The sequence below is a fragment of the Equus asinus genome, chromosome 1, assembly GCF_041296235.1.
Source record: "Equus asinus isolate D_3611 breed Donkey chromosome 1, EquAss-T2T_v2, whole genome shotgun sequence".
In the NCBI taxonomy this organism is placed as follows: Eukaryota; Metazoa; Chordata; class Mammalia; order Perissodactyla; family Equidae; genus Equus; species Equus asinus.
The window spans coordinates 101,963,821-101,987,671 of NC_091790.1; the positions used below are offsets into that span (position 1 = coordinate 101,963,821).

A 23,851-nucleotide genomic window follows, 5' to 3' on the forward strand; every position below is an offset into this window, starting at 1 on the left:
ATCCAACCAGGGGCCCAGTTCATTTGCCCCTGTCTCTTAACAGTCCTAGAATCCATCTGCTTCTCACCAGTTCCACCTCCTGCACCATGGCCCAAGCCCCTCTGTCCTACACAATCTCAATTGACCCTAAGTGGTCTCTCTACCCCACCCTTGCTGCAAATACATTTTCTACAACAGGCAGAACGCTTCTTAAAAAGGGGACATCAGACTGTGGCACTTCCGTGCTTTAGTTGGTTTCACACTTCCTTTAGGCTAAAATCCTAAACACCAGTTTGAGACTTATTTCATACAAACATGCAAAATGGATCTGGCCTGCCTCCCTCCTGGCCACACTCCCAGCCTCCCTCCACCCAGGCATGACAGTCTTCAGAGGCACTCGCTTCTCCTTTCCTGGGAGACTGCAGTATGCTGTTCCCTCTGTCTGAAATGTGCTTCCCTCAGCCCTTCCTTCTCTACAACCCTCAGTCCTTGGTTCTCCTGTGTCCCTTGGCCAGGACAGATGCCTCCGGAACAGTACCCTGTACTTATTTTGGCAGTTTTGAAAATAACTCTAGAGAATTATTTATGCAATTTACTTAATGTCTGTCTTGCAGTCACCCAGGGCTCTCTGGCGGCTGGGGCTGTCATCCACAGGACGTAGACAGAGCCTGGTACATGGGCATGCTCACTATTTGCAACAAGAATTGGAGGAATGAATGATTGAATGATTAGGGACCAGGTTCCAGAGGAAGTCTCAGTCTAGACTTTCGAAGATATAAAAGAAGGCTTTTGTTGCGCCTGTTCTAAGCCAAGTGTTGATCCAATTAATCAAACGTACACACACACATTAGGAGAGTAAGCAGAACAGAAAAAAAGACCACTCAAATTAGACATTATCTATTTAGCACTTAGTGCTGGGGATACCGGTATATTTCACTTACAGTTTGCTGTCAATTGTTTTCTTACAGTTTTCTAATTGTTTAACTGCAAAGAAGTTAAGGAGAGCTGACAAAGAAGGAGAGCAGAATTGGAGACTTTATCAAGAAAGTGAACAGGGATTAAAAAGGACCCAGCTCTAGATCCTGCAACCTCATACCAGCCTACCAAGAACGACCTGGACAGAATCCAATTCCAGCAGGAATAAGCTGGAGCCCAAGGAAATCACGGAATAGAATGGGGACCAAGTGACCTGTCTGTATGGAAGCAACCAGATAAATGCTCTACTCCATTTCCAGCCCCCCTGAGCTTTACAGATCCACATGACTCTTCATTTCTGCTGTATGGGATCTGCCAGATCCCAGCAAAGGCATGCAAAGATTTCACGTGGAGGCAATCCCAACAAGAAAATTCTTCAAAGAGAATTGATAGTAATAGGGATCAACAAACTTGAACCTTGTAAATCATCTGAGATTAGACAATTCTTCCTTCAAATGCACATGTGATTTATATGCAGTTATGTCCAGTTCTTCTCTTGGACTCCAGAGGTGACCCTTGGGGAACACTCTTGGAGCCCACTGTAAGGGCAGCAGGAAAGTCAAGTGGGAGGATGCTTCTGAAGACCCTTGTAGCAGGGCCTGCCCTAGAAGCCCTAACACACAGCGACAGAAGAGCAGGGGCCCCATGGCAAGGCACAGCCCTTGACGAGGCCGCTCCTCCACGGGTCCCTGTGTTGACTCTCTGAGCCCCTGGCAACCACTCCAATGTCCTGTAAACTAACCCTCCCTCTGCGCCAGTCTATGAGTCCAGGCTTAAAGGTGGTGACATCACCACTGTGGCCCATCATTGCTACTACTATTAGGTCACCTGGGTAGAAGCTACTTTTTTTGTTTGTTTGTTTTGCTAAGGAAGATTTGCCCTGAGCTAACATCTGTGCCAATCTTCCTCTATTTTTAGTATGTGGGCTACCAGCACAGCATGGGTGCTAACAGAGCGGTGTAGGTCCACACCCGAGAACCAAACCCAGGCTGTTGAAGTGGAGCACGCTGAACTTAACTGCTAGGCCACCAGGGCTGGCTCTAGAAGTTACCATTTTTAAAAATCAAATAAACTAGATAAGATATTTCTCCAGGGCCAATATTGGTCCTGCCTCTACCCAAATGAGCTAAAGTTAAAAACCTAATAGGAACAATAACATTGGTGATTTATCATGTGCTAAAATTTTTTTTTGCTCTGCTTTCTTCCTGTTGCATTTGGTCTGCATCTAATAAACGGAGGATTTTTGAGGAAGAGATCAAGATTATTCACAGGTGGAATTGATGAAACTGAGCAATATAAAAGATGACAATTTTTTAAAAACTGTTTGTAATTATAGAAACAATGACCATTTGCTGTTTAAAAAGCCAATCCATACAGACAATAAATAATATGATGGAAAGTCACTCATGACCACAGCCCTGAAGAAAGGCAGAGAGTCTGGTTGGGAATGAGTTCCTCATTTCTAAGCGTTGGTTTGAGGGGAATCTAATCAAGCTGCTGCCTTGTGGGTGGCCAGGTCCCTACAAGTCCCACTGGCCTGTGGGTGGGCATCGTGGGAAAGAATTCCAGAGTTGCTGGCCCTCAAAGGAGGTTTGTGATACCTAAAAAGAATTTCCACTTACTTTAAGTGAATGTGTCTGATATCCTCAGAAAGCCAGTCAGCTAGCACAATCACCCCTCGTGAAAGCCTTAATCACAACTATCAATTATTTTAAATTGTCCTCAGTATGCACGATTGATATTTAGGATCTGTTGAGTTTCAACGGGAGATGCCAAATTGCAGAGACATTTAAAGTCATACAATTTCCATTTCAGTGGCTCCAGGCCCTCAGGAAAATTTTAAAGTCTTCCTTTTGTTCACATGCAAAGACCTTAGCCCAGTGTCCGCCATCTGATAAATGTTTGCTGACTGACTGACTAGATAAATGGCGGAAGGAATAACCTGCAAATGCATTCCCACACACATGGGCAATTCCAAATACATCACATCAGAACCCCTTGGAAGGACAAATTAAGTTCAATTGTCCCCAGATATTAGCCCCAGTACATAGTTGTATATCCCAGTTGTGTCTTTCTAGTTCTTCTATGTGGGATGCTGCCACAGCACGGCTTGATGAGTGGTGCGTAGGTCTGTGCCCAGGATTCGAACTGATGGAACCCTGCTTGCTGAAGCAGAGCACATGAACATAACCACTACACTGCCAGCCTGGCCTCCAATTGTATATGTTTTGAATGAGATTTTGCAAAACATTTCTTCTTAGAGACCAGAAAATTATATTTGCTAATTTAATAAAACAATTCTTGTTGTGAGATCCCAAGAACAAGCTGTTTCACTAGACATCCCCCTCTTGTTGGTGTCGCAGCAGGGACTCATCAGCTGACAGCCAGTGGGGACAGTATGCTGAAACTAATGACAGGTTAGTCCTGTTCTCAATTTGTGACATGAACCTATCAGGACTACTTGGGGTCTGACTGGTTTTGTTTTGTCCCAAGCTAATTTCTTTCAGCCCCTTGTCTTCATCCTACTGAAATTTCCAGGAGCTATAAGATTTACTATCATGTAGCCTTAAGGGTATTATTATCATTGAATTCATTTTCCTGGGAGGAGGTCTCTTCATGAGCCAAAACCTAATAGCGTCATTTCCTGTCACTAACGGTTTACAATGTCTTCTAGATTTTCAGATTCTTCCATTCTTAAATTAAAAAAAAAAAAAGGCTTTGACCAACGGGCCAGGCTTTACTTGAAGAACATGGACTTGGTGGCATAACCAGTGAGCTGTTCATTTTTCATACTCATTTTATTAATATATTTTTATTTTCATTTATTCATGTATTTCTGCAGTTCTCACGCATTTCCATGACTAAATCTCTACTAATAAGGATATACAGATGGAAAATAATGATGGCTTGACTTTAAATTTCCACGGTCCCCAAGCTTCCCATTTGACATTTTCTTCCCAACCCGGTGGACTCATGCTGGTTCTAAAAAAGGCTGGTTCCAAAAATGGCCAGTTTGTCCTCATTTGGGCAGGTCCAGCTCCATGACGGAGCAACAGAAATATGTGGGTACAGCCCCCTCTTACCAGGACCTTGTACCTCAGACCCCAACTCTGAGCAGCAGAGGGGCAACCCCAGGAGGAGAGTGAAGCTGAGTCCTGGAGCTGAGGTGGTGAGGACAGGGTCAGGGCAGCTCCCAGCCAGCCCTCCTGCAAGGTCAGTGTTCATGGCCATGAGCTGGGCCCCCGCACCACCACTTCCATCCCTCCCAGTGCTGTGACTGACCGCTGTTCAGCCAGGGCTGTTTCCTTTTGCCCCACCCTTCATGTTCCATCCACAGGACATCTGTGATGGGAAAACACTCATAATAGAACTCCATGCTTGACTGACTCCACAAAGCTGTCTTCTAAGAATAATAGCTTATCCCAGGATGTTTTCATTAAAAACAGATTTCAGTGACAGACTATCAAAACATTTTCCTTGTACAACAAGCAATATGATGGGGCAGAATTATGCAAAACATATGTGCTTAACTGTGCCCTCAGCAACTAGGAGCTCGCTTCCACTGGTTTCAATAGCTCATTTAACTTACCCATCATGGGTGCGCGAACAGACTTCATCCTGTTCAGTGCTTTTCCATGCTCCAAGTGGCAGAAGGGAAAAAGAAGTCTGGTGAATTGCCTCTCTGCTTCTATTTTCAAAATCTGCCATCAGTTGTCTTTGAGGAGTGGGTCTGTTGTAGGATAGGGGAATCAGAGAGGTACAACATAGCAGAGCAGGCCCAGAGGCATTCAGCATGTACTGACCACCTCCATGTGCCTGGGATCGGTTTGGCATTGGAAATACAGTGGTGAAAGCTAATATCTGGCATTTATACAGTTTCCTATGCGCCAGGCACCATTCTAATTGCTTTACGTATAGCAACTCACTTAAGCCTGACGAGGATTATGTATTTCATTTCAGCTTTCCGTCCCCAAATAATTTTCCGAGTGCTATTTGCGAAGCAATCATTTACTATATTAGAGTGTACTAAATTTTTTATAAACTCATGTCTATTTCAGAGTCATCAATCTCTTCTATTGTTCTTTCTATTCATATACCAACACGTAGTTTTCATGTTTGCATGCATGTGTGGGTGTACACACACAGGGACCAAAACATAGAAACACATTTACTATATGTTTATAACATATATCACATTGGGTAGTATAAGTAACTACTTCCTTAATTTTTGAAATGAGTTCTCAAAACCTCCTAGCTTGCGCTTTTATGTTTAGAGTCTGGAGAACTCAGCTTGCTGTGGAGCCGGGGGGACACGTGAAATACCTATGGGAGTGTGACAGTTGTCACAAGGCATGTACAAGGCAGGGCTGGGAGGTGCCAGCGACACCCACACGGAGGACTCCCAGTCCAGGATGCCTGTGGGACCCAAAACTTAGACTCAATTGGCCACATTCTGGAACATAACAATCCCAAGGATATTGCTATTGGGATTAAACTAAACTAACGCAGGACTATGGGAAAGTTTTACACATTAAGTTATCCCACCCAGGAGCATGATCTGTTTCTCCACTTCTTAAAGTCCTGTTTTGATTTTCTTTTTAAAGATTTTATTTTTTCCTTTTTCTCCCCAAAGCCCCCCGGTACATAGTTGTATATTCTTCATTGTGGGTCCTTCTAGTTGTGGCATGTGGGACGCTGCCTCAGCGTGGTTTGATGAGCAGTGCCATGTCCGCGCCCAGGATTCGAACCAACGAAACACTGGGCCGCCTGCAGCGGAGCGCGCGAACTTAACCACTCGGCCACGGGGCCAGCCCCTGATTTTTTTAACTAATATTCACTGCTTTCTTCAGCTAGGTCACACAAAGTCCTTGCTGTGTGTAGTCCATGGTTTCTTTCTTAAGAATTCAAATCGTTTCTAAAATTATCAAGGGCTTGGGCCAAAGGAGGTCTTTCTTATTCTGCATTTCTTAAGAATAATGGCTCTCTATTCCCTTCTCTTGTCTTTCAGAATGTTTTTATAAGCCTAATATTCATCCTTAGGTGGTGGTGGTAGGGTTGTCGAGTCAACTCCAAGTCTAGCGACCCTGTGCACAGCAGAGCAGATCCCTGCCTGGTCTTTCTGTGCCATCCTCTCACCTTCCAGCGCCCTATCAGACAACACTCTGCTGCCGTTCAGAGGGTTTTCACGGCCAATTTTTTGGAAGTGGGTGGCCAGGTCCTTCTTCCTAGTCTGTTTTAGTCTGGAAGCTCTGCTGAGATCTGTCCACCATGGGTGATCCTGCTGGCATTTGAAATACCAGTGTCATAGCTTGCAGCATCACAGCCACATGCACCTGCCACAGTGTGACAACCAGCAGATGGGTGGTATGGTTCCCTGACTGGGAACTGAATCCGAGCTGCAGTGGTGTGAATGCCGAATTTTAACCACTAGACCACCGGGGCGCAGTCTCCTCAGGTATCATCATGTTTTATTATCATGTATTGTCAAACATTAATATGTTTGCTGACCTGAGGTTCACCAACAGCCAGGGAGGACAGAATTCCCACCTACACTGCCCTCTAGGGAGGGCCAAAATCTCCTTCCCCTGCAGCCACTCCTGGAGCAGGGGCAGTTGGTTTTCTGCGGGGTTTCCTCAAGGTGAGGAGCGCCTGGGGATGGGCCCCACATCCTCCTGCAGCGTCTCAAGGGGCAGAGCTCTGGACTGCCCTGGACAAGGTTTGGCCCAGTCCCAGGGGAGGACTCTCTCAGCCCAGGTCTTCTCCTCGCAGGCGTACTGTGGCCAGGCCTGCAGGAACGGCTGTGGTCGAGATCTGGATCTGCACCATGGGCCTGGCAGGCGACTGGCCCGATTTGTTGGCAGCTAATTCAAGTCAATGAGATTAGGAGGAACAGGACTACTGAGGACCCAGCAATGGATCTGCAACCTAAATGCCAGATAGTCGCAAAGTGTGACTTTTTTTTTTTTTTTCATTTGCTGTGTGTCTGTTTCCCTCTAGGGCCTTACGTGGAGGGGTCTTTTGATTCAGTCACACCTTCATCAAACGTCTGTTCAGGGTCAACCACACACCAGGCCCTGGAGATGAGGCAATGTTGGTGAACAGCAGACGCCAGCTCTGGCTGTGGAGCTCAAGTTTGAGGGGAGAGAGCACAAAAACACAATATGTAAATACACATGTTGCATTATGTATGTAATATGTAAAATGCACATGTTGGATGGTGGGAAATTTGAAGAAGAAACAATAAATGAGAAAGCAAATGTTAAGATGTGGGTTCAAGGTGACATTTTAGACTGAATTTCTGGAAGGTAAGGAGATTTTGAGTAAAGACCAGAAGGAAGAAATGGAAGTGTCCAAGGAGAGCCCAGGGAAAGAACATTCCAGGCAAAGGGAAGAGCAAGTGCAAAGGTCCTGAGGTGGAGAGTGCCTGGTGTTTTTGAGAAACGGCAGAAGCCAGTGTGGCCAGAGTGAAAAGAACAGAGGGGAGAAGAGCAGGAAATGAAGTTGAACATGTAGCGAGGGGCTGGACGGTGCTAGGCCTCCTAGGTCAGGGGAAGGGCTCTGGTGTCCACACTGATCAGGGCGGGGACTCACTGGAGAGCACTGAGTGGGGAAGCGACGTGACCTGGCTGGCAATGAACAGGGTCTCTCTGGCTGCTGGTTTAAGAACACACTGAAGAGGAGGCAAGGGAGGAAGTTGGGAGGTCTTGCAAGAATCCAGGCCAGACTCTAAGGTGGCGTGAACAGGGTGTGGGCAGAAGAGGCCCTGAGAATTTGGTCAGAATTGTAGACAGAAGAGAGCTGTCACTGACAAGGCTGTGTTGCCTTTAATTTGTAACGCCGCCAGCTAACCTCGCGTGTGTCTAGCAATCACTCCTACCATATGCAGCTCTTGCAGACTGAGGAGAGATGCTTGCTGCTCTTTACCTGCTCACCTGACTACCTCAACGAAGCTTATTTCTGGCTAATATCAAGCACTTCTCTTTCTCTTGCCGGAAACTGTAATCTCTTTCCAATCTCTCTGGATCTGCCTTTTCCTAATGTGGGTATCACAGCTCCTACGATGCCCATTGTATCTCTATATCCACTTCCGGCTTTGCTGCATTCTGGGGAGCGGAAGACCCCAAATGAAAACAAGGAGAGAGGCGCAGATGGAAGCTAAGAGGTTGGTGGTGCAGGTCTGGAGCCACAAGGGTAGGTGAAGCGTGCAGGCAGGCAGAGGTCTGGCCCTGGTCTTCGGGGCCCCAGTCATACTTGGCATCCTGGAAACCAACTGTGGAGTCACACCTATCAATCACTATTCCTGAGTTCTGGAACACTACCATTTTGCATCATAAAGCTTTTCATTCACTAAAATCTATCACTACCAGTCAGTCAGCTTGGTAACTGAATATCACTGCCATCTTTTTCAGTGACACATTTTTCCACTGGATAATAATTTAAGACTCTACAGACACATAAAAGAGTTTCTCAGACATTGAAAAACAAACAATAGCATCTTTTCTCTGAACACATAATCCATTAAAGATATTAAAAGCCGTAGGCATACACTGACCCAAATATATGTGACTGCGTGTGGCCAACTCTCGTCTTTTCCATAATAGCACCTCAAAAGTCCTGGGGACTAAATGTAAATAAATTATGTCACTCAATAATAAGGTGTTGAGGGCTTAAGAGGCAAGAAAAAATATAATATCCAAGCTGCGGTTTTTCTAGTAACTTTATTGTTTGCATATTAATAGTATATGAAAACGTAAAGAGTTTCCAGATGTAACACCAAACACTATAATGTCCACCAGCTGCGAGAGGGAGGGAAGGGCTCGATTTTCCATCTGGTCTCCATATTTCAGCCAAAGGAGAATATCTGCCAACCGAGAACTGTGAACCAGGGGGGTAGTCCTTCCCACAACTCTGAAAGCTTGGGTCTGCTAAAACTAAACAACAGAAGTCGGAATATTACAGAGTACAAGTGTCAGGAACAATCTGAATATTTTCACATTTCTGGCGGTGAGGGATTTCTGAGCAAAGAGCACTGGCACTTGGGTTAAAGGATGATTGATGGCCACTCTAAAGATAGAGACCTCTGGGAAGACACAGTCTTATCACCTCCGGAGACATCTGTTTACATTCTAGGGGTTGTAAGCGCAGTCTTTTGCTTCCTCTCCCCAGAGAGGATTTCTTATCACGCCAGAACCAAAGTTTCTTTTCCTCTCTCCAGAGGGGAAGAGGGCCAGATGTGCCAGCAGCTCCTATAGAAGCTCTGAGACTCATAATTTCAGGATTTCTCTCCTGTGGCACAAATCCCTGTATGTACAGGGAACATGTGGCTGCCATCACTTCACCCCATGGGGACCTGGGCATGGGGGAATGATGATAAGACTGCTATGGTAATCAGACTGTTCTCTGATCCAGAAACCTCATGTTTTCTGTCAGAATAAATAAATACAAGTAGATGTATAACTTAACAATAAAAGGATAATTGGCTGTGACAGTAACAGCGTTCACTAATATATAGTGCATTATGACGCACCATCAATCATTCCAGTCTCCTCTCCAGGGCGATCATACATTCTTGCTGCCATGTGACCAGCTCATGCTCCCTGTGGGGAGAGTGCATACTCCCACCTCATAGACTTAGGACTTGGCCGTGTAATATGTAATATGCTTCGGCCAATTAAATGTGATGTTCACTACTAAGCAAGAAGTTTTAAGAGGTATCCTTAGCTGACACCATCCTTCTTGCTCCTGTTCCCTCTCCCATAAGAACAGCATGTTCTGGTTGTAGATTGGGCCGTGCCTTCTGCCTGCACTTCAGAAGGAAGAAGACACCTGGAGCACATCTGAACCTAAGCCCCAAAGTGAAGGACAGCTGCAGTGGACCCACAGCCTAAATGTGATGCGAGTCAGAAACAAACCTGTGTGGTGGGAGCCATTGAGTTTGTGTGGATGTTTATTTCACAGCCTAAGCAGCGAAAGCAAATTGTGTGGATATTTGTTTCACAGCATAACCAGCAAATGCAGACTAATACAGTTGCACACCCAGCCTCCATTTCTACCCCCTTCTGAACTGAACCCCACTGCCCAGTGGAAGGTGGCATATCCCAATTCTTCTATGCCAACCAGCACTTGGCATTCCCCTAAAGTGACCTTCTTTGAAAGAAAGAGCTTATATTTCAGGAGTGGGGAGAGGTTTCGGCACAAATATAGACTTGCAAGGTAGCAATGATGTAAGAGGCACATTTCTTCTCTCCTGTGTCCCATTCGAACCATCCTAATCAACCAAATCCTCTACTTTTTCTTTTTGTATTTGCTGGTTTCTCTTTCACTGAAATTCCCAGCTCTTCATGGTCATTTTCCCCTAGTTACCAACTCCCAGATGCAATTTCTCCCAGGAGCTGTCGTGTCAGGACACTTAATGTATCCCCTCAATGTTTCCCACAAGGAAAGCACTCTCTGCCAACAAGAGAGAAGGTTGGACTCCATTCTGAGGCTACAGTGCTGCGTTGCTGGTAAGGGCTCAGAGTTAAATTCTTGTATTTTACTGTTTTTATCTCAAAGCACAGAAAACCAGGAGTAAGTCTCTAGCACCGTCCGAGGGCTGCGTCTCTTCCTTGAATCTACCATCTTGAGTCTTCTTCAGTCTCTTAGCTGGCAATCAGCAAGTCCCCATCAGGGAAGTAACACAATTACGATATTGCAGTTTCACAGACTTAAACTTGGTCCTCCTGGAGGCGTTTACACTTCAGAATCAGAGCAGCCTCCTATCACAGCAGCTGGAACAGGGAGGGAGGAGGAGGGAGATGACCTGTCAGGGGAGGGTAGCATCTCCTCTCTGTCCACTGTCTACCACGGCCAGGAGGAGCTTCGGACAAAACACAGCCAGAGTATGTTAGAGATTGCTCAGATTAAGCCAAAGAGCTTAAAGGATCTCAGATTTACAGAATTAATGAAACAGGTCACTGCTTCATTTTCTCTGTCCAGAACCCAATAGTTTAAAGGATTTCAGGGCAGAAGTTCAACATGATTTTAATGGCGGCACACGGAGCAAAGCGAGATGACATTTCCCAGAACAAATCAAGTCACTGAATCCACGTCACAGGCAAGGACCACAAAGGGATGCTTTTTAGGTATGTAAATACCAAGAACAAAAGAGTCACACTCAAAGGGTTGTGACGGGAGAGACAGAAGATTCTCTCAGACAGAGGGGCAGAGGGACGGGGAGACGCTGAGTTCAAGTCTCATTCTGCCACTTCTGGCTCTGGGATCTTGAGCAAGTGACTTACAAATGAGGACTATAACTGTAACTACTCCACAGCAGTGACAACAGATTTAGGGAGAGAAATACATTAAAAGGCCTTAAGAATAGCATGAGACACAAGGCATCTATTGCCTATAGAACAGAGTCGAAAAAGGTGGGTCAAGTTCAGGAAACGAGGGGACTTCAGACTTCAGCTGGGGTCCTACTGATGTGATGAGCCTGCAGCCACCACTTTCTGTTTTAGTTTTTTTTGATTTTGGCATAATTTCAGACTTACGAAATGTCACAAGCATACTACAATGAATTATCTAATATATTTCACATAGATTCTCCAAATGTTAATATTTTGCTATGTTTTTCTTTTTCTCTCTCTCTCTGCATATATACGTGTGTAGACACACATATATGTACAAGAATAATTTATATAATTATGCATACTTATATATACACATATGTGTGCATGTCTGTTTTTTTCTGAACCACTCCAAAGTAATCTGTAGATAGGATGTCCCTTTACTCCTAAATACCTTGGTGAGTATTTCCTAAAAAACAGGAAATTCTCTTACATAACTACAGTACAATTATAAAAATTAGGAAATTAAATGGACACAGTTCAATGGTCTAATCCACAGATCTTATTCAGATTACTGTCTGTTTTTAAAGGAAAAGCCAAGATCCAAGATCCTGTGTTGCATTCAGTTGTCTTTCTCTGTATTTCATGACACTGACAGTTTTTCAGGTACAGGCCAGTGACTTTGCAGAATGTCCCTCACTTTGGGTTTGTCTGCTATTTTCTCCTGGTCAGGTTGGGGTTACACTCTCTGTGTGGGAACACCATAGAAGCAATGCTGAGTTCTCCGTGCGCCATATCCAGACGCACATGCTGTCACCGGTCCCATTTCTGGTGATGTTAGCTTTGATTACTTAGTTAAGCTGATGTCTGCCGGCTTTCTCCTCTGTAAAGTTACTTCTTTATCCTTTATAATTAATAAGTATCTTGTGGAGAGAGACTTTGAGATTACGTAAATATGCTACTACTCTTTAAACTTTCACCCACTTCCTTTAGCATCCATTAATTACTTTTGCCTGAATCAGTTATTATTTTGATGGTCCTTGCCCATTTCTTCACATAAGTTTTGAATTCTGTCTTTTGAGGAATATTTTCCATGGCAGTGGATTTTATAATGAGACTTACTAATGCCACTATATCGTAAAACATCTTTCTAAAAAGTGAGCTCCTGCCTGGTGTCAGCCGGTTGCAAAGACTTCAATTTAGGGAAGGTAAAAATGGTCAACATTGGAAATCCATCTCATTTACCGGAAAGTGAATAGAAACTAAATTTCTCTTGACACTAAATTACAGTATAGCCATTTCACATCTGGTTTCAACATAGCATTGTTCTTTCTTTTTCTTTCTTTCTTTTTTGGTGAGGAAGATTGGCCCTGACACATCTGCTGCCAATCTTCCTCTTTTTGCTTGAGGAAGACTGTCACTGAGCTAACCTCTGTGCCAATCTTCCTCTATTTTGTATGTGGCATGCCGCCACGGTATGGCTTGATGAGCAACGCATAGGTCTATACCAGGGATCCAAACCTGCGAATCCTGGGCCACCAAAGTGGAGCACACGAACTTAACCACTATGCCACTGGCTTGGTCCCTTTCATTTTTTTTAATTATAAAAGTAAGTCATTCTTACTGTGGAAAAGTCTGAAGGCTATAAAAAGCAGGACACAGAAGAAAAAAGAAACCCATGATCCAGAATCTAACACTGCTAACCCATTTGGTATATTCTTTGCAGTAATTTTTTCCCCTTTTCTTTTTGTCTTAAGCTATATTGTATATAATTTTATACTCCAATTTTTCAACAAAACATAAACGTTTCCAATGTTGTTAAGATGTTTTTAATAAATAAATCTTCAAGGATGCTTTTTGCAAGCATACCATAACTTGGTTCATTGTTCTCTATTGTAGACACTTAGGTGGTTTACATTTCTGCTATTCAATAATGATAGGACAAACACCTTGGCATTCACAAAAAGTATTTTCTGCATTTTACTTTATTTCCGTAGGAAATATTATGGCCTGAATGCGGGTGGCTGAGCTGAAGGCAATGGATGCATACTGCCAAGTGGCCTTACACAAAGGCCTCACCAATTTATCCACCAAGTGGCAATTCATACAAGTATTGTTCTCCCCAAAAACTCAACAGTACTGGGTGTTCTCGTGGTTCTAGCTCCTGACTGCACATTTTCAAGGTTCTCTCAGCTGTTTCTCTTGCCCTTTTGTTAACTGTCTGATCTGGCTCTTTGAGTGGTTGTCTACTGAAGCTTGCTGGTATTTTTTACTTAAGTATATGAGTTCCATGCACCCTAAAATATTAAGCTTTTGTCCAACACACTTGTTGCGAATATTTTCCCAGTGTATGATTTGCCTTTTAATTTTGCGTATTTAGAAATTAATGGAAGATTTCCAATTTCATGTAGTCAAAATTATTCTTTTTGATTCCCTCTAACACTTTGATCCTAGAGAGCTCCTGCCACCCCTGCCTCCTGCACCCATCCAGTAAGGTATGCACTATTTTGAAAAGCTTGGCTCTCAAATCCATTTGTAACTTATTTAGGATCATGTGAATAACATGCCTCTTCCCTGCTGATACCTGCTGCCCTTTTGATGTTTCAGATCTGCCACGTGTTACAATTTACTCTGAGTTATGCAGTTTCATGAATCTATTGTTTTTTCTGGAATCAGGACCACATTTTATTCACTATTGTAGCTCTAAATATGGTAGTGTTAATTTTATTTCATTCCTCTTCTTTTGCCCTCTTTAAATGTCTCCCTTTTGGCCTACTTATTCTTTCAGAATATTTTAGAATAATCTTACTATTTTCAATTAATAAAAAATTTTAATTAGGAAAAGTGAGAACATTTTAATTATAACACTGTAACCTATAGTCAAGCGTCACTTAACGATGGGGATAAGTCTTAAGAAACGCATCGTTAGGTGACTTCTCTGTCGTGCAAACATCATCTAGCGCACTTACACAAACCTAGATGGCACAGCCTACTACACACCTAGGCTCTTAGGTACTAATCTCATGGGGCCACCGTCATATACGTGGTTAGTCATTGACAGAAATGTCAATATCTGGTGCATGACCATACATATGAATTCACATGAAACATCATCAACTTGGCAACATTCAGTTTTCTCATGAAAGGACATGGGCTGTCTGTAACTTAATTTAAATCTTTTATGTTTCTAGTATAGATTTTTAGTTTTATTTACTTTCTGCACTTAATGATTAAATATGGATATTTTATGTTTTCATTAGCACTGTGAATATGACACTTTTCAAATTACTTTTAAATTTTATATTCTGACTATTTTTAACTTTGAAAACTCTTATTTATTCAGTTGACTAACTATTTCTCTTCCATTCACAGGTATACAATCACATCTCTAAAAATAATGACCATTTTGATCTCAACTTTACAATAGCCATCCCCACGGCTTTTGCTCTCTCTTATTCCATTAGGCAGAACTCCAAGATCAATGTTAAATAATCACTAAAAATGGTGGTCAAGTTTATATTGTTTCTGATAGTGACAGGAATGCATTTAACATAAAGCAAGACACTGGCCATTAGTTTGAAGTCGACCTTAACTTCCATCTTCTGTTATCTAGAGGAATATATTCTTTAACAAGTTATGTGCTAGGAATAATGGCACTCATGCTCATCAGACACAGAATATGGTAGCTTGTTCTCATGACATTGTGGCAGCCAGGAAAGCGTTAACTCTCAGATTTCCCACTGTGGGAGATGGGCCCAGTCCAGTGCTCTGGAACCCTCACCTGTCATAGCATCACAGCCAGGCCACGCCTCTAGAGCTGGCTCCTGTCAAGGACAGGGTATGGCAGGGATGCCACGGTGGGCCCGCTCCCGGGAGATCACAGGCTCTCCTGAAGGGGGACAGTTAGGACCACACTGGGGCCTGCGAAGCTCCAGTCAACCTTCTCCTTCCCTCTCTTCTCCCAAGGGCCAGCCCTGACCTGCACGGCCCCCAGCCCTCCCAGCTCCCTCGCTCCCTCCCTCCCCTTCCAGGGGTTTCTCCTAATCATTCTCTGATGTCTAATCCCACGTGGGCACCTGCTGCTCAGAGAACCTGGAGTAACGCAGACGTTAATTGTTTTGGTTTGTGAATGGACCTCAATATTCCCTAAATTCATATAATTCATATAAAACGTTATTATTATTTGGTTTACCAAAGAAAATACGGTGTTTAGCGGCATTTTGACTTTTCTTGTAGGTATTTACAAATAATCTAACAATGCAAATCAGAGGTCTATTCAACTGGTAGTCATCGCATCCTATACCTATTCTATACCAATCTATTCTAATCTATACCAATCTCATAGAAAATTGACAGCATTTTCCATCATTGCTCATGGTTTTTAACTAACCACTTTTGGTAGCATGAATGATTTCACATTAGTATGAAAAAAAGTTCCTCATGCTGTAGCAATAATTTTATGTTTGGGATCACTGACAGTAACACATATAGCTCTAGATTTCTGGTGTAATCATTCTATAATATTTCATTGATGTGTCTTCCAAAATTTATCTGCCTGTCTTCCTACTGATGAGCATTTAGGTTGTTTCCAATTATTTTTGCTTTTGATATTACAAGCAATGTCACTTTCTTACCCACGACCCGTTATGAACACGTAAGGGAGGCTCCTGGCGTGACGGCATGGGTTTGCTGGAACAGAAAGACCACGCACCCTCTGCTTTGCCAGGTGGGGCCCTGGAGCTCACCCAAGGGGCAGAACCAGTGCACCCTCCCACATCGGTGCAGTGCCTGTGTTTCTGCACTCTTGCCAAAGCTTGCTATTGTCAGCCTTCTCTGTTTTCCACCTGATGGGCGTGAAATGGTATATCATTGTGAGTTTAACTTATATATTTCTTATTACTAGTGTTATGACTTTACTCCCCAGTGGCGGCTTTGACTATTAAAAATAAGCCAGTCCCCCTTTAATATCTCTGCAAATCCTCTGATCCTCCTCATTCGCTGCCAGGCCCTAGACAAACCTCCACCGCCTCGGCAGCTGGCCTTCTTTCTCCCTCACCCTCCCTGCACTTCCACAGAGCTGTTTACCTGCCATCAGTTTCATCGTGTTCTTTCTTTGCTTAAAGTACTTAATGGTCCCCCATGGCCTGCAGGATAACATCCAAACTTGCCAGCACAGGGTTCACCCTCCACCGTTTGGCCTCATCCCTCTTTCCAGGATTATCCCAGCCACTCCTGCCTGCATCACATTCCATCCTGCTGTCCAGTGATTCCAGAAACACTTCTTACCTCTGTCCCTATTCACATGGAGCTGCTTCTGCCAAAGACGCTTTCCTTTTCTTTCCCTGGGGACTCCCACTCTACACCACGTTCAAATGCCACATCTCCTGACTCAGCCAGACTGTTAGCGCCCCTCTGAGCTGCAGAGCATTTAGTTTTTAGCCATAAGCACATGAATCATATGGTACTGTGCTTGTTTGCACATCAGATCCTCACTAGGCTGTGAGCTCAGAGATACACTAACGTGTCTTAGTGATGCATGCCCTTGGCATGGGGACTGGTGAACACTAGGTGACAAATACATGATGTTTCACATTAAATGGGGTTCAGTCCTCTTTATTTTATGTGCCTTTTCTAGATGCTAGTAATTCAGCAGTGAGTAAAACTGTTGAAATTCCTTTTTCTACCATCATAGAGCTTATATCCTAGAGCGAGAAGACAGATAATGAAAAAAAAAGATGAGCTATGTAGTGTAATAGAAAGTGATGTGAACTCTGGGGCAAGAAAGCATGCACACGGGACAGGTCCCATGGGGCGGGAGTCTGCGAGAGGCCTGAATTGTAGAAGGGGCAACAGAACAAGATGGACGTGAAGGAGGGAGGGAGGGAGGGAGGGAGACCGTGGATATCTGGGGGAAGTGCTTTCCAGGCAGAAGGGAGGGCAAGAGCAAATGCCCTGAGGAGGGGATGTGCCTGGCAGGCGGAGAAAAGCTGGAGCAGAGACTGGGGAGGAAGGTCAGAGATGGATGGAGAGTGAAGGAAGTGGGGCACATAGGTAGCACCTCGTATGTCACAGTAAGGACTTTGATTTTGCTCCTAAGAGACAAGAAGCCACTGAAGGGACCTGAGCAGAGAAGTCTTAATGGTCTCTCTCAGGGGGTGGTGCTAAGAATAAACTAGAGGTGACCAAGAGAAAAGGCAGGGAGACAAGTTAGGAGCCTTTGTAAGAATTCCAGGGAGAAATGGTGGTTTGGACCAGGATGGTGACGAGATTGTGCTGGATGTTAGATATGCCTTTAAGATAGAAGCAGAGGAGCCGCGGCTGGAGTGGGCGTGGAATGTGAGAGAAAGGGAAGGATGATTCCATTTGTTGACCTGAGCAAAGTGGAAGGATGGATTTGTCATGAACTGAGATGGGGAAAGGGGTGGACATTTTATGTCTGAAAATGCTTATTAGACAGCTAGGCAGAGAAAGAAAAACAGGTCAGGCATTCAGGGGAATGGTGTGAGATGGAAATAAAAATTGGGGAGTCATCAGTGCATAAACAAAACTGAAAGTCGGGTGGGATCACCAGGGCAGTGAGTAGAGAGAAGGGAGGACAGCACAGGCCCGAGTCCTGATGGGAAAGGAAAGGAGGAAGAACCTGAAAAGGAAGACTAGGGATCAAGGCCAGCGTGAAGGTCATTCCACGGCTGTGGGAAGATAAACTGAGAGTCACCAACCTCATACATATCAGGTTTCCAGATTAATTTTGTAAACGGAAGCATCTGTGTAAGCTGTCCCCTACTGAACTTGGCTCTCTATAGAAGAAAAGCAATTTCTCCAGATTCTAATAAGGCAGTGATGGCATAAGAAAACACTGGAAAATCCGACCCCAGGAAGAGGCACTGCTAATTTCTTGTACTGTTCTCAAAGCGCTCAACCATCCTCTTCAAAGTCCACATTGTGACAAGAGCTGATCTGAGATGAAACAGGGTTCAAACGCAGCCCCTCTTACACAAGGGACCTTCTCGATGTGAATATTCTATAATAAGATGCGCAAGCTACAGAGATGGAACCAGGCTTTATTGGAAATAAGGGTGACTCAGCTCACGACTGCGGTGGTATTGTGGTGGACTGAGCCCTTACTTGTAAAGCTTGGCCCAACTCCAGGGAGCTGGTGTGAGAAGTCGCTGCAGGAGTCTGCCTCAGTTTCCCGAGCAGCACTGCTCTCGAGGGCTGCCCAACTGACTGAGGCTGCCTATTGCTCCCCCAAAAAGAACCTTTCTCTGTACACCTCCCCACCCTGGCTGGAGATTTGCTCCAAACTAATGAACTTCTTAAAACATAACATTTTCCTTGCCTTGGACTTTGTTCATCAAGCACCATCAATTCAGAAGATTACCGTGGCTTTAACAGCCCACCAGGAAAACGCCCTTCGATATAAATACTGACCAAGTTCAGGCTTGCCATTCCTCCCAGGACACTGTGATTCGTACAGTGTCACAGGGGCACCGCAGCCAGGTTATTCCCTGAGTGGCCGTATTGCATTCACACTTCCTTCCCTTATCCACCAAAACGTGTTGTCAGCGCCAACTGCTTCTAGGATAAGGCCACATACCCGAGATGTGATATCCTGAGTCACTGCCATTTTCAAATCCATGATACGACCTATCCTCTTGTTTGGAGAAAATAATCTGAGCTCCAGAGAGGCTAAGAGCAGAGGTTTCAAGGTGACCCAGTGCAACTGCATGAGCCAGAAAACCTGGACCTCCTGACTCCACTCACTTCTGTTCTCTCAGATCATGTTGCTGCTCAGGAATGAAAGTTCAACCCCTGATCTATATATACCTTAAGCTGAAAGGTCCGGCATTGTGACATTGATTTTTTCAGTTAAAAATACACGATGAACTATCAGCTTTCACCTGCAAAATTCTCTCCTTAAAGCTTCAAAATCCTTTGTGACACAGACTGTCAGGCCGTTTATACAGGTGTCCTCCGAAGGGGAGTCTAAAACGCCGCAATACCTCGGTGCCACTCTGCCCTTCTTCCTTCTGTGTATAACACAAACCTCGCTGCCTGTCCTTCTAGCTCAGAATTTCCTCTTCTGGGGAATTCTTCCCTCTCTAGCCCGACAAGGAGCAGGTGCTGGAAGCTAGGTTTGCCCAGATGACACCACTCCCGGGCCAAAGCTGACTGCCAGAGATGAACGTAGCACCAAGTGGAGCCAATTAATCGGCCAGTCAGTGACCAAAAAGTGTTCCTTTCGTGATGATTCTAAGATAACGTGAGTGGTGGATGTTAGTTCTGTGAGGTCACCCAAACTTCAGGCCATGTGAGGACATGAACAAGCAAAGGAATACAGTCTAGAAAAAGAAGAAGGGGGAACGTAAGCTCCTTGTGATTTTGCAAGTCAATCTGTCTGCCGTATGATTTTACAGCACTGCCCAGTTTCTACAACTCTCCCCTCTCTGGGAATTTGAATTAGCTCAGATGGGTTTCTTTTTCTTGCAGGCAATGATTCTGGAGGGAATAAGACATACCTTCCTCTCTAGGACACCACGATTCATCTACAAACAGAAAGACGCTGCAATTGATCTCATTAATTTGATATAGACATTCAACTATAATCCAACACCGACCCTATTTAACAGAATTCATGCATTTTAAGTAGGATGAAACATGTTTCTTTTTCCTTATCTGCATTCCCAGGGAGGGACTTCATTTAGCTGGGGCCAAGAATATATTTTACATTTCTAACTGAGACTCAATTATAATTTATACTACCGGGTTCAGGATCAGATGTCAGGAATAATTTGTCTATGAAGCAAAACAGGGAAAGAAGATAAAAGTAAGTGTCTCTAAAATTTTTCTAGTATATTTCTTATTTCTTTTTATTAGATAAGGGGCTAATTGGATAGTGTAATTAGTAGTAAGCTGCTGTCATTAAAACAAGTGTGCCTGGTCAAGGGGTGGGAAGTGAAACGGGAGAGTGTGATCACAGAAGGAGCTGTTAAGATGGTGCCACAAAGGACTCGAATTCCACTTATGAGCGCTATTGCCGTGAGGGGTGGTCCAAGGATGCTTTAAGGTTGCACAGCATTTGTCATCCTGCAAAAGGTGAGCAGGATGTGTGCCAGCTCACACATCCTGTGCCTTTGGGTTGACACAGCATCTATAGATCAATACCAGTCAGTGTCTTCAGGTCACTGTGGCCCAGGAAAAACAGGAAAAGCCAACAGTGCTGACGACTAAGCCAGACGGACAGCCTATGCCATGGAGGAGAGCTTTAAGGCCTTAAAAACCTGCTTCCTCTCACCAGACTCAGATTTCATCTCATCAAACAGAGATCACACAAATGACAGTCGGACTCATACGACTTCAGGTTTGTCTTCTCTCTGACTGAGACGGCCTGAGGCTACTCCCTGAAACACTGGACCACGGGCATCAGGCATTTTGAAGGAACTACGGTGGTTTCCGTCTGCCCCACTCCGCCGTCTGGATCTCCCCACACGGTCCTTACGTATCCTCCAAGAGCAATGATCAGAACAAAGCTATTGAGAAAAGCTTTCAAGATCTTGATAACCAAAGAATAGACCTTATTTTCTAATACTCATGGATCATTTACAGAAATTGATTATACAAGGGCCACAAAGAAACATCGGATCAATTACAAAATGCAGAAAGAGTATGGATGACATTTTTGCTGACCACAGAGCAACTAAGCTAGATATTAATAACACGAGTTTGAAGTTTAAAAATACCTTAACCAATTTAAAACTAAGAACCCAAACAGCTTTTTGGTTAAAAAGGAATTTTAAATTGCAATTACAGATTGAAAAATTAGTAACAATGAAAATGCTACAAAAGAAATACAAACAGAACTATACTCAAAAGGAGAATCTATAGCATTAATTAGGATTGCTATCCAGCCAGCACCCACTGGTTCAGCCATCTGACTGCTAAAACATGGAAACACTTCTGTACCGCTCTGAGCCTCTCTCCTGGACACACCAACCCTCCCAAGATGCAGCGGCTAAAAGGTTAAAGCCTGGCACAGCACGGGGTCTCCAGGAGTCCCAAGGGCAGTGTCCACTCTGATTGGTCAGTTCCTATACAGGACTCGTAGTTAGATATCATATAGTTTAGCTGCTTGTGTTAGGAAACAAGGAAAACAGGTAAATAAAGGAACTGAGAATTAAATCCTTAACATTTCTGAAAATTAGGGAGAAAGGAAAAACAAAGTAAACCTAAAGAGAGCTGAAAGAATAAATTAATGAAGACCCCAAATGTGCGGGATATCCTCCCTCTGCTTCCCTGTCCCACCTTCCTACCCTCGGTCCCAGACGCCCCATCTGCTGGAGGCATTAACGGGCTCCCTCCCCTCTGTCTTCCAGTTGGGTTCAGCCAACACAGGTGACTGGAGAGAGGAAGTAATGTGAGGTCAGAGTATTTCCTCCGAGGTCTCCCCACTGTGGGCTGTGAGCTGGCCCAAGGTCTTGGCCCCACAGAAGGCCCTCTCCACTTGGCCCAGACTAGCTTCTGTGCCCACTCGTCCACTATGAGGTTTCCCACACACTGTTCATGCCCTTGTCAACTCTCCTCAAATTGCCCACTTTGGGTTTGCCATCATTTCCTGATACCCTAACAATAACAACAACAGAATAATGGAAAGGAAAAGGTGTGCAGGGGGAAAGTAGAAATGATATCTGAATTAAACAGCCAAACTCTAGTTTGCCTAGTTTTTCATACAAACCTCATTCAGGAAATTTATTTGCACATATTATTTCCTGAATATGTTATTTATTCATATTAATAATTACCTTAGACCTTTAGATAGCTTTCTTTTATTCTTTAAAAGCTGTTTTCAATGGCAGTTATAATCTCCTTGCATATTCCTAATCTTGTTTATCTTGTGGAAAGTAATAAAAGAAACTTTAAGTAAATTGGAGTCAGGAGAGCCCATAGAGAGAGCTCTGGTGCCCTATCACACATCATCAAGTACACCAACAGGAAGAGACTGGATACTTACATCTCCGACAGGAAGTAAAACCCCTTTAAACTACTGAAGGAAGAAGGAAGACTTCTCTCCCCACCTGGCAACAGCCCAGCCAACGAGAAATGCGACAGCTCATCCAATGAGAAGCTGTTGCTGCCCTGAACTGCTCCTTTACCCCAAAGGACTTTTCTTCAGAACAGCCCCTCCCTATTCCCTCTTTTCCTCTATAAAAGCAGCTCCCTTCCTTTGTTTTCTGGGTGTGCCTACGGTTTGCCATAGTGTGCACATCCTGAATTGCAATTTTTTTGACTAGTCCCAAATAAACTCACTTTGAGATAAAAATAACAGGAAAATTAGCTTTTTAAGTTGACTACCTGCTTTATTCTCTTTAATTTTACATATATGTACACACAGAAAAGAAAAATATATTTGAAAAACTAAAAAAGAACTAAAAAATTAGAAATATATATAAAAATGAGAAATATATACATGTGTACATACAGATGTATATAGGCACACATACAAGCACACAGACAAATTTAGAAAAGAAAAACTAGACAGAAAAAGCAAATAACATTAGTAATACGAAGGGAGATTACAACTATGATTGGTAGGGAAAGTAGTTTGAAAGTATAAAAGAAAGGTATCTAAAGGTCTAATATAATAAATTCTGAGATCCTGATGAAATGGCTAATTTTTCTGAAAATCTGACTTTAGAAGAAAAAGAAATAATCAAGAGAACTATAAATATTAAAGAAATTCAAAACAATTTTAAAAGGTTTTTTTGCTTACCAGAAAATTATTTCAGAAGTTCAAGGAATTGATAATTATTACATAATTTCCATATTTCAGAATATACAAGATAGTTTCCTAATTTATTAACAAAGCAACACCCATGCCATGCCACTTCCCCTCAAAAATTACAAGCTATGCATTCTTAAGGTAATTGATGCAAAAATTCTAAGTCAAGATACAGAAAAGGAATCCAGAAATATGTTTAAAGAAAAATAATACATGATTGGAGGAGAATTTGGCACTCTTACCCCACTGGTGTGCTGGTAAATGGCCATCTGAGGGTGGTGGGTGGCCCCTAATTATAGCATTTGCTGATTTCTGTGGTGTAAATTCCCCCACCATGGTCGATGTTAACTTATCGATGGTTTAACAGCAGGCTCACAAAACTCCTGAAAATGCAGCAATCATTTCCTGCGAGCTCGTGCCTGAGCGAGCAGACTCCAGGACACCTCTGCTCTTGCACGGGCAATCCTCCTTCTAGGAAGGTACGCTGAAGATGCGCCTCCAGAACATGAGACTATGGATGCACAAGGAACCATTGCACTACCAATGTAATTACGGAATACCAGAAACTACCTCAATGACCAAGCAGAGGATACTGACTGAATAAACCTTTGCTTCCACCCTACCTTTACACCCGCATCGTGCACACCTTCCTGCACACCTCTGGTTCCCCTAAGTGGGTCCTGCTCTCTGTGCCTCACCTTCTGCTGAGCTTGGCTCCTCCCCACCTTTGTCTAGTCCCAGCTCAGGTATCAGTGACTCCAGGAAGCTTTCATTGACCTACCTGGCTGAGATG

The 23,851-nt window shown here is 43.7% G+C and overlaps 1 protein-coding gene across 1 annotated transcript in view; it reads right to left on the reverse strand.

The window, feature by feature from the left end:
• The window catches only part of HECW1 (HECT, C2 and WW domain containing E3 ubiquitin protein ligase 1), a 392,878-nt gene that overhangs the window by 280,249 nt on the left and 88,778 nt on the right, over positions 1 to 23,851 (reverse strand). The gene's annotated exons all lie outside the window — the stretch shown is intronic.